The sequence below is a fragment of the Antechinus flavipes genome, chromosome 4 (genome assembly GCF_016432865.1).
Source record: "Antechinus flavipes isolate AdamAnt ecotype Samford, QLD, Australia chromosome 4, AdamAnt_v2, whole genome shotgun sequence".
NCBI classification, from domain to species: domain Eukaryota; kingdom Metazoa; phylum Chordata; class Mammalia; order Dasyuromorphia; family Dasyuridae; genus Antechinus; species Antechinus flavipes.
The window spans coordinates 101,548,626-101,558,295 of NC_067401.1; positions in this window are offsets into that span (position 1 = coordinate 101,548,626).

Consider the following 9,670-nt stretch of genomic DNA (forward strand, 5'->3'; position numbering starts at 1 on the left):
CATTAAAATAATATGTAAATGTCAGTTGTTATTATTGCTACTAACTTCTCAGGGCTCCCAGGCATCTCTGGGAGTCTCTAAGTTACAAATGAGTTGCTAACCTGCATAAATGGAAGGATTTTACACAATCACAAGGAGGGGGAAGAAATAATAGTATATGTATTGTCTACTTCACATGGTTGTTATAAGGACAGTGCTCATAAATCCTAAAGTGTTGTTTAAGAGGTTATTAATATTCTTTTGATTTAGTACAGAGCAGATAGCACCTTTGGTAAAAGCACAGTAATCTAATAGGTCAAATCCATTTGGATTTCCCTCAGCTTAAATTCATCATCTCTGACAACCAGGCCATGAGGATTTCCATGAAGGACACAAAGGGAGCATCTTTACTTCTCCTTATCTTCAACTCATCTTTATGGCCATATCCACACTAAAAGCTTGTAATCTCCCTGAGTGATTAACAAAGCCCTTGGAACTCACATAATATCAGGTTATGTTTTGTTCCCTGAGAGATTTGGAGACATTGATGTCCTGCTTTAAGATCAACTACTTAGAGGGCAGCTAGTTGGTGTAGTAGTGGATAGAGCAGAAGTCAGGAGGACCTGAATTCAAATCTGATCTCAGATACTTAACACTTCCTGGCTGTGTGACCCTGGACAAGTCACTTAACCCCAATTGCCTCAGCAAAAAAAAAAAAAAAAAAACAACTACTTAAAGTCAAATGATGGTAGATCTATGAGCTACCCTCCAGTGGGACTCCCCTTTCACTAACTCTGATTATTCTTTTATCTAGGATGCAAGTTATTCACTTTCTGTGTGAAATCAGTTAATTTCTGTGGAGCTCAGTTTCCTCACTTGTAAAATGAGGGGGTTGAAATCCATGATCTCTATGGTCCTTTCTACCTATAAGTCTGTGATCTCAAATTTTTATGATCCATGCTTGTGAATTAGAAAAGGCAATGAGTTAATCTAAGTCTTTAAACATCTTGGCAGAGAGGGAGTATGCAAATACAACTCTCCCATAAAACAACCAAGCCTATGCAAATATAGAATAAGGCAAAAGACTTGGGTGGTCCAGGAGGAACAGGCATTCTAGGTTGCTCTTAGGTTCAGTTTGAAGGGAAGATACCATGGTGTAGGGGAAAGAGCACTGGACTGGGAAGTCCCTTAGCCTAAATGGGCTGCATGATCAGGGGCGAGTTATAGTTTCTTCATTAGGTAACTAAGTAGCACATTCTAGGCTGGGCCTGGAACAGGGTAGAATTAATTCAAATCTAGTCTCAGATATTTTCTAGTTAAGTGATCCTGGATAACTCACTTAATCTCTATCTGCCTCAGTCTCTTCAGTTGTAAAATGATGATTATATCTGTCTTCTAAGGTTGCTGTGAAGTTCAAATGAAATAATATCTACCAAGCACTTACTACAATGTCTTGCACATAGTTGGGGCTTAATAAATGCTTAATCCCTTCTCTCCACTCCCAACCTTTCCCTAGGTTCATCTGTAATAAGGACATTAGCTTAGTTATTCTCTAAGTACCTCTCAGCTCTACCATTCTGTGGAAATATATGATATTTCTTTAGGAGACAAAAATTTGGTATATTTAACTCTGACACATATATAGGCTTTACTGAAGATTAGGTTAAAAGGTCCTAATGTTCCCTGGCCCTAATATTTTGTCAATGAGTTCAGGAGCTGTTGTTAGTGGACCAACATGTTTAGTTGGATGGTTTCTTTCTTGTTCCTCTAGAGCCATGGCACTGACTGATTAATGGTGTCTTCTTCTAAGACTTGCACAATGAGATAGAAGACAGGATTTCAGATACTCCCAAATCACCCTCAATTTGTCTCCGTGCAACATAATACATTATGTGTGATAGTGAGCTCAGGGCTACAACAGTGAATTTTGTGTTTATGCTCATATTATGCTTTTCCAAAATTGAGCAACTTAAAATTACTCAAAAGAAAGGAGAGCTTGTATGACAAGGGGAATAGAATTTAGACTTCATTTATTCTGATCCTACTAATTCAGACTTACTGGTTCTGTGGATTGAGGGATAGGTTGAAATTTATTTTTGTTATTCAATCAAATTCAGTTCAGCAAACCTTGCCTAAGATATTAAAAAAGAAAGGGCTTGTTAAAACAATAGTGATAAAAATAATGCAAGAGTGCTGGCTAAGCTTATTTGGGACAAGAACATTTAGAGCATGAGCATTGTTAACTACTCAGATATACTCAACAGGCAATTCTTTACAATGGTAATATCAGGTATATTTTGTTTTTTAAAGTAACCAGAGTGCTTCTTTTACACTTAACTTGTACATCCCATACTAAACTTAGGAAGTAGGAGGTAGTGGTGGTGGTGGTGGTACAAATTGGGAGTAAGATTGGAGGAGAGGAGAAATAAAAAGCTGCCCAGAAAAGGATTTCCCAAGATCCCTGGAGATGTATGGCTTGGCCCAAGGTCATCCCTGCCCCATCTTGCAGTTTGATCTAAATTCCTGACTTTTTAATTTATTTTCCATTTCTAGAACACCTTTCACCCCAGGATCTTAAACAAAGTAAAACCCAGCGAGTTAGTCTGAGCTAGGCAAAAACATCTTTTAGGAATCTAGTTTCCTTCTCAATCAAAGGGTGCTAATTGTATTAACCTGTATTAACCCTGACAAGATTGATTGGCAGCTGCAATGTTCCTGGAACAGAAGAAGTCAACATGAAAGCATTCTGCATGCATACCTTTGTCTCTTGCCCTGGTGGTCCTCCAAACACTCCCACTGGCTAACCTCCATTGCTGTGTGTGTCTTGTCTCTCTCCCACACAGGGAGAGCCTGGGGTATGTATTTTTTTTCCCTTTTTAAGTACTCTTAGAAAAAGGAAAGCCCACAGGCATGTCACCTACTCCAACAAAAAGAAAACCACTAAAACCAGATCAGTCCAGGAAATCATCCTTCATCTTTTTTTTTCTTCCTTTCTCTCCACAAATCTAATGGCATGATATCAATATTCTTCACCAAATTCATTTCATTTTTTGATTCAGTGTGGGTTTTGTTTTTGTTTTTCTTTATTCCCAGAGTTCTCTCAGTCAAGCAGGTATGTGTTTGGTGTTATTGCAAATGATTCTTGGATTTATTTATGCCACAGGCATAAATAATTCTTCCTTTCTGAAGGACACGTCATGATTCTGGAATTTTAAAAGGGAAAAAATGAGAAACAGGGAGCCCATCTGGAGGTGAAGCACTGACGTGCAGACACATGCCTATCTGGACAGACAGATGGATGAAATGGAGCAAAATTGAAGGGCCAGACCCTTTCTGCCCATCAAGTGCCCTTCCCATACTAAGAGAGGCTGCTCTGGCCTTAAACCAATCAAATAAGAGTTCACTTTTGATCTTAGTCCACAGGAGAGCCAGCAGATTGGTTTTAGACCTGGATTAGTGTAGATCATCCCTGGTCCCCTGAGGGTGTCAAAACTAAAAACTGTAATCCCCTCTAGAGGTTGCTGAGGAGTCTTTACAGCTAGTTCCAATGTTTGTATCGCTTTACAACTTCCCCAGAATTCTTCATATTAGAAATAACCCTTTTTTTTTTTTAAAGTGATATTTAGGTCAATAAATTTCTACTAAATTCTACTCCAAAACCAAGGCCCTCTGTGTACAGCGTTGAGTAAGATCCAGTTCCTTCCTTCAAGGTCATCACAACCCATTTATCAAGAAGATAAAACAAGAACCCAACAAACAATACAAATTAAAACTTGAAAATTTCATCAGATAAATGTAAGCTATATTACCTCAGGAAGAAATCAAGGAAGACTACATGGAAGAAGTGAGCCTTGATGAAGAAGAAGGATTTAGACAAGTGGAGATGGAGAAAGATGCAAAGGATATATCTATTTTTGTTTCTCTGCTCTATCCTCCACCTTTGGAGTCCAATCCAATGTGTTCCAAACTTGGCATTTGGGATTTGACCTACAGAGGTTACAGCTAGGCCTGGGGGTTACCTAGGATTTACTGTAAACTAAGTTCCAGGATCTTGAGGTCTCAATACTGCACCATTGCACAAGTTGCTGCAACTCCTTAGACTGTGACACTGCCATTTCTAGGGCTAGAGTAAATGGTTGGTCCTAGAGGGCAGGGAGAACATGCAATGAATGGTATCCTATAGGGATCAAAGCCTGTTCTTAGCTATCTGGTCTCTTGCCTATGTTCATCAATCTGGGATTTCTTTAAAAAGAGAAAAAAGGGTAACTTTTAGTGAAAACTCTTTTTTAAAAAACAGGCCTAACACAAAAGGTAGCCCCAACCTACAATAGCCCAAATCAAGCAATTTATTCCTAATTAATCCATAGAACTTCCACTGGGAGATACTCTCAAACTGTCAAAGGTTTAACTCTCTGTAAACTGATCATGTTGATCAATCACCTAGATAATTATCCATCTATGTATGTATTGTATCCTCTCTGTATAATGTAAACCCCTGGATGATAGAGACTCACCCCGCTTTTGTTTTCTCCAATGCAAATGCAAGAAGGAATTATGATTAAGTCATTGTAGGAAGCTCCTGGTATGGGAACTCCTTCTACCAAAGCAGATCACCAGTTATCTGACTTAGTAAATAAATCCTAGGAACTTGTGTAGACACCTAGAAATTAAGTGACTTCCGCAGAGTCACATTTCTAGTAATTTTCAGAGATAGGATTTGACTACAAGTCTTCCTATGTCCAAGTCCAGTACACTACATATAACATACTATATACTTTTTCTTGTCTCACACAAAATAAATGCTTAAATGTTACATTGAAAGAAATGGGAGTTATTTTGATAATTAGACTTTTTGAATTTTAAAAGTCTCTTTATAGTTTATCTTCTTGGGCTATTGTGGGTTGGGGTTACCCTTTGTGCTAGGCCTGTTTTAAAAAAAAGAGTTTTCATTTATATATATATATATATGTATATGTATATATATATATATATACTATATACTATATAATTTATATATACTATATATGTATATATATGTAAAAGTTTTATGATTTATACTCCTCTTCACAGGAAAGACCTATATTTCAAAAACCCCTGATCTATCTAGTTTCAAAAAGGAAAAAATTTCTCTTGAATCTTTTACTTCTTCTGAGGACCTCAGCTATCTGCTTCCATTCGTTTTCTGCTGGCTTGACTGTGTCCCATACAAAGAAATAAGCAATAATAGGTAAGTTCAGGGCTCCAAAGAAATATCATGAAGCTTTTCAAATTCCCACTTAGATCTTTGGGAAATGGGACATGCATGGGATGTCTTTTTGTGTTTCTTAATTTTTGATCCAGTTTTGATTTTTAATGGAAAATTCAGCTTGTGAGAAAATTCTTAATTATAACACGAAAGAGGAAGTTGTGTTATTACAGAGAGAATACTGACCTTGGAGTCAGGAAAAATCAATTTGAGTTTCTGGCTCTGTTACTAAGTATTCTGCCATTCTCTATTCTGACCATTTCTAGTCACTCTACAAGTTACACTATAAAGCCTCAGTTGCTCCATCTCTAAAATGAGCTTGAGACTTTATTCCCTACTGCAAAAGGTTATTTTCAAGAGAGCATTTTGTAAACTTTAAAGTACTACCTATTTTTTCTACACATAAATAGATAAAAGTAGTTGTGAGATAAAATTACATAGCACTTTGGAGCAGAGTATTTGGGGAAGGTGACCATCTCTAGTGTGAGATCTTGCAAAGCCCTTTTCAGGGCAGTTCATTCACCTTTAGTGTCCACTCTCACCTGTGGCTCCAAGAAGCTGTAGCATCTGCAACAGCCACACCCTGGAAAACCATTTTGGTAGATGGACTAAACCCGGTTGAAGAAACCTACAGACCTCAGATCCATCAGTGCATTAGAGGGATAACTATTCTAAGCATGTGAAGGATTCGCTGGGAAAATGGACAGAGGAGAACAATTTGTTCCAACACCTATGATGGTGGCTGGAGCCATATGATGACAGCAGAGTGCTTAGAGTTTGGTCAGTCATCAAAAACACAAAGGTCACCCACTATATCTCGGGCCATCGCCAGTCATACTGACTTTTATATTGTCACTGGACATTAATGATTCTGGAAGATTTTATACAATTCTACCTCGCTCAAATCCAATTTACACACAAGTCAAGATATTACCCATCCTCTATTATTTTACCCCAACATTTTGATGTCATTAGTGTACTTTAAAAACAAAGAACAAACAATAACATCCTTATAACAACTCTGTGAGGGAAGTTCTGTTATTACCCTCATTTTGTCAAGGCTAAATGAAGTTTTCCAAGGTCACATGGCTGAGGTGGGATTTGAACTCATTTCTTGCTAATTCCATTAACTCCAACTCAATCCTTTTCCCACTGTGCAAGCTCCCTTTCTCTTCACATATACGTATCCATATTTGTATATGGGTCTATGGAGATCTGTGACTTTTTTGGCATGAGGGATTGCCAATGCAGACCTGCAGCTGTCCTGAAATTTATAGTATTAGAGAATTGAGGGTAAGTGACTTGCCAAGATCTTGATGAACCTAAATCTCTGCTTAGAGATAAATTCTCTACCCATTTAGTCATGATGAATTATAAATATTTGTGTTCTCTTAACTAGTCAGAATTTTATTTAGTTGCGTGAGGGACCCAAAGCCAATCTTAGGAAACTTAGGGACAAATCAAAGTTACTGCTGATATTTTCATATCTGTAATGTTAGGTCAAAATAAATGTTTAATGACAGAAGTCTTGAAAGAGAAAAGAAATTGTAAAACCTAGGGTTTAAAGGGAAATAAGGGAAGAAAAAAATAGAAAATCTTATTTGCTGGAATTAATTTATGGAGTCCTGCTTTCCCCTCCTTACTGGAAGCTAGGAGATTTGTCTCATTGTAAAGACTTAGCCAAAAACAGCAGAACCCTGGGGGCATGGTTAGAAAAGATAGGTATTGGCGAGTCTCAGCACCTCCAATTCTTGCAGGATCACCAGAATTGATATAAGTGCAACGAGTTTAGGGAAATTCTTATCAAAGTGAGTGTCCCCCAAAATCAGTTTGTTTGGAAACTATGAGAGGCTGCTTCCATCTACCTTTTAAACTAGTATGCAAAAGTTCCACCCCTTTCTCTTCCTTCCTCTTTTACTCCCCTCCACCCACAGTTTCTAGGGTGATTCAGGAGATTAAGGGAAAAGCAGATAAACTCTGAATCAGAACAGGGTGTGAGAGTGAAGAAAAACAGCTCCAAATGTAACAGAGAGGTGCAGATCTCACAATACTGTGGGACGTGATAGTTAGGGAGAAAATAGCTTCCCCTTCTTCTTTTTCTGAGTGTTCAAGAACAGGATGAAATGCAAATGGGTGCTCCCTTACCCTCTGCAGACAGTCCACAGATGAGGGGTTGAGGAGGAGAAATAGGGCTAATTATACAAAAAAAGATGAAAAGAGGAAGAGCAATGGAAGGGAAAGTTGTACAGAGAACAATGAAAAAAAAAGAGGAGAGAATAAATCATTTATATAGCACTTATTATGTGTCAAGCATTGTGCTAAAAGTTTTACAAATATCATCCCAATTGACCCTCACAACAAGACTGGGAGATAGGTGTTTATTATCCCTTTTTTACAGATGAGGTAATTGAGGCAAACAGAGATGAAGTACCTTGTCTAGGATAGAAGAGAAATTCTCATTTGAAATGCATAAGAATCTCATACCATGTAATTTCTGAAGAATTATCTAAGGGAAAACAAATCAGATTTGCCTAATTTAATGCCTCTTCAACCTCATTTTTAGAAAAAATAGACTAGGTAAACAGTAACTATTCTCTTGAGAATGGATACTGCCAAGTATAGTGGAGGGCTAACTCCAAATTCAACACAAAGCTCCTTCCCATCTCCCTGTGTCTGCCACAGCTCTGTCCTGTGCCTGAAACATTGTGCTTCCTCACTTCCAAATCTTAAAATCCCTGATTTCTTTCAAGATTCAGCTCAAATGACATCTACTATAAGAATTCTTTCCTGGTCCCTCCAGATACTGATATTTTCCCTTCTAAGGTTAATTTCTACCTATGCCATTGGTATCATGTTTATATCTATTTATTTACGTATTTTTCCTCCCTGATTAGAATGTAAGCTCCTTGAGACAAGGAAAATTCTTCCTTTTTTTTTTTTTGTATCACCAGCATTTAGATAATGCTTGACACCTAATAAACATCTCATTCTTGTTTTTCTTGTATTTCCTTTTCAAAGAGCATCAGTGACATCACAGATAATATCTTCAGTTGAACATGAATTGGATTTAATTTCTTAATAAATAATTGTTGCCTAACTAACTGATCTTGAACTTAGAGTAAGAAAGAAGGAAGGAAAAAAGACAAGTTCAATTCAATAATGGTCCAATTTATAGGTATAGTGTGATACAATAGAAAGAATACTGGGGTGGCTAGGGCACAGGGGGACCTGAGTTCAAATTTAAACTCAGACACTGAACACTTCCTAGCTGTGTGACCCTGGGCAAGTCATTTAATCCCAATTGCTTCAGAAAAAAAATGACTGGAGTAAGGAAATCTAGGTTCAAATCCCACTTCTGTTGCTCATCACCTATATGATCTTGGACAAGTCACTTATTCTGAAGTCCCAACGTTTTCACTAGTGGTAGAGCAATGATATCAATGCTATCTAACTCAAATAGAAAAGGAAACCACTAATCCATAGATAAAAATGTCTGCAGACCAGTTGTAAAATGCAACATTGTCTGTTTTATTGTATTTTTATTTTGTTAAATATGTCCTAATTATATGTTAATCTGTTCTGTTAGTTTTGACCTCTGGGGATCCTTCCGAATCCAAATCTTAGATGCTATGAACACAAATCCTGATTCTGGCCCTTATTAAATTGGTTCCTCACCCCTTTGAGCCTTGGTTTCCTAGTCTGCAAAATGATATTTGCACTTTCTGTCCTACAGGGTCGACAAGAGAATAGTGTTTTTAAGCTTTAATGTGCTTTATAAATGTTATATTTTCTCATCTTTTTCAATGCATTCAGATAAAATGGCCATGGAATACATCACTGTTTTTCTATTATTCTTAATGGTCTGTGGATTATTACATGAGGGGATAAAGTAGCTGCTTTTTGTTATTGACTAAAAGCATAGGGCTGCTCTGGAGGATTTCTCACAATTCACAATGAAAAGTTGGGTCCCTAGAGAGTGTCTGGCTATTACAACCCTATTACCCCCCGGAGTAAGCTCTTTGTAATGCTATAACTCACCTGCATTCACTGGAGTGCTTTATGATCACCCTACCTAATGATTAGGACAGCTGGGCAGTGCAATGTAGAGAAGGCCTGGAGTCAGGAAGTCAAATCCAGCCTCAGATACTTACTAACTGAATGAACCTGGGCAACCTTGTCTGCCTCAGTTTCCTCATTTGTCAAATGAGCTAGGGAAGGAAATGGCAAACTACTCCAGCATCTTTGCCCAAAAAAACCCCAAATGAAGTTACAGAAAATTGGAAATGACTGAAACAAGTCAACCACAGCTAACAAAAATAATGATTATCCAAAGATATTAGAATGAAATAGCTTTTTAAAAATGTTTTTCCTATATTGGTGTAGTTTGTACAAGACAGTTTACTCTCCCAAAAAATCTATGATGCTTTCCCACAAGTACATGCAAAG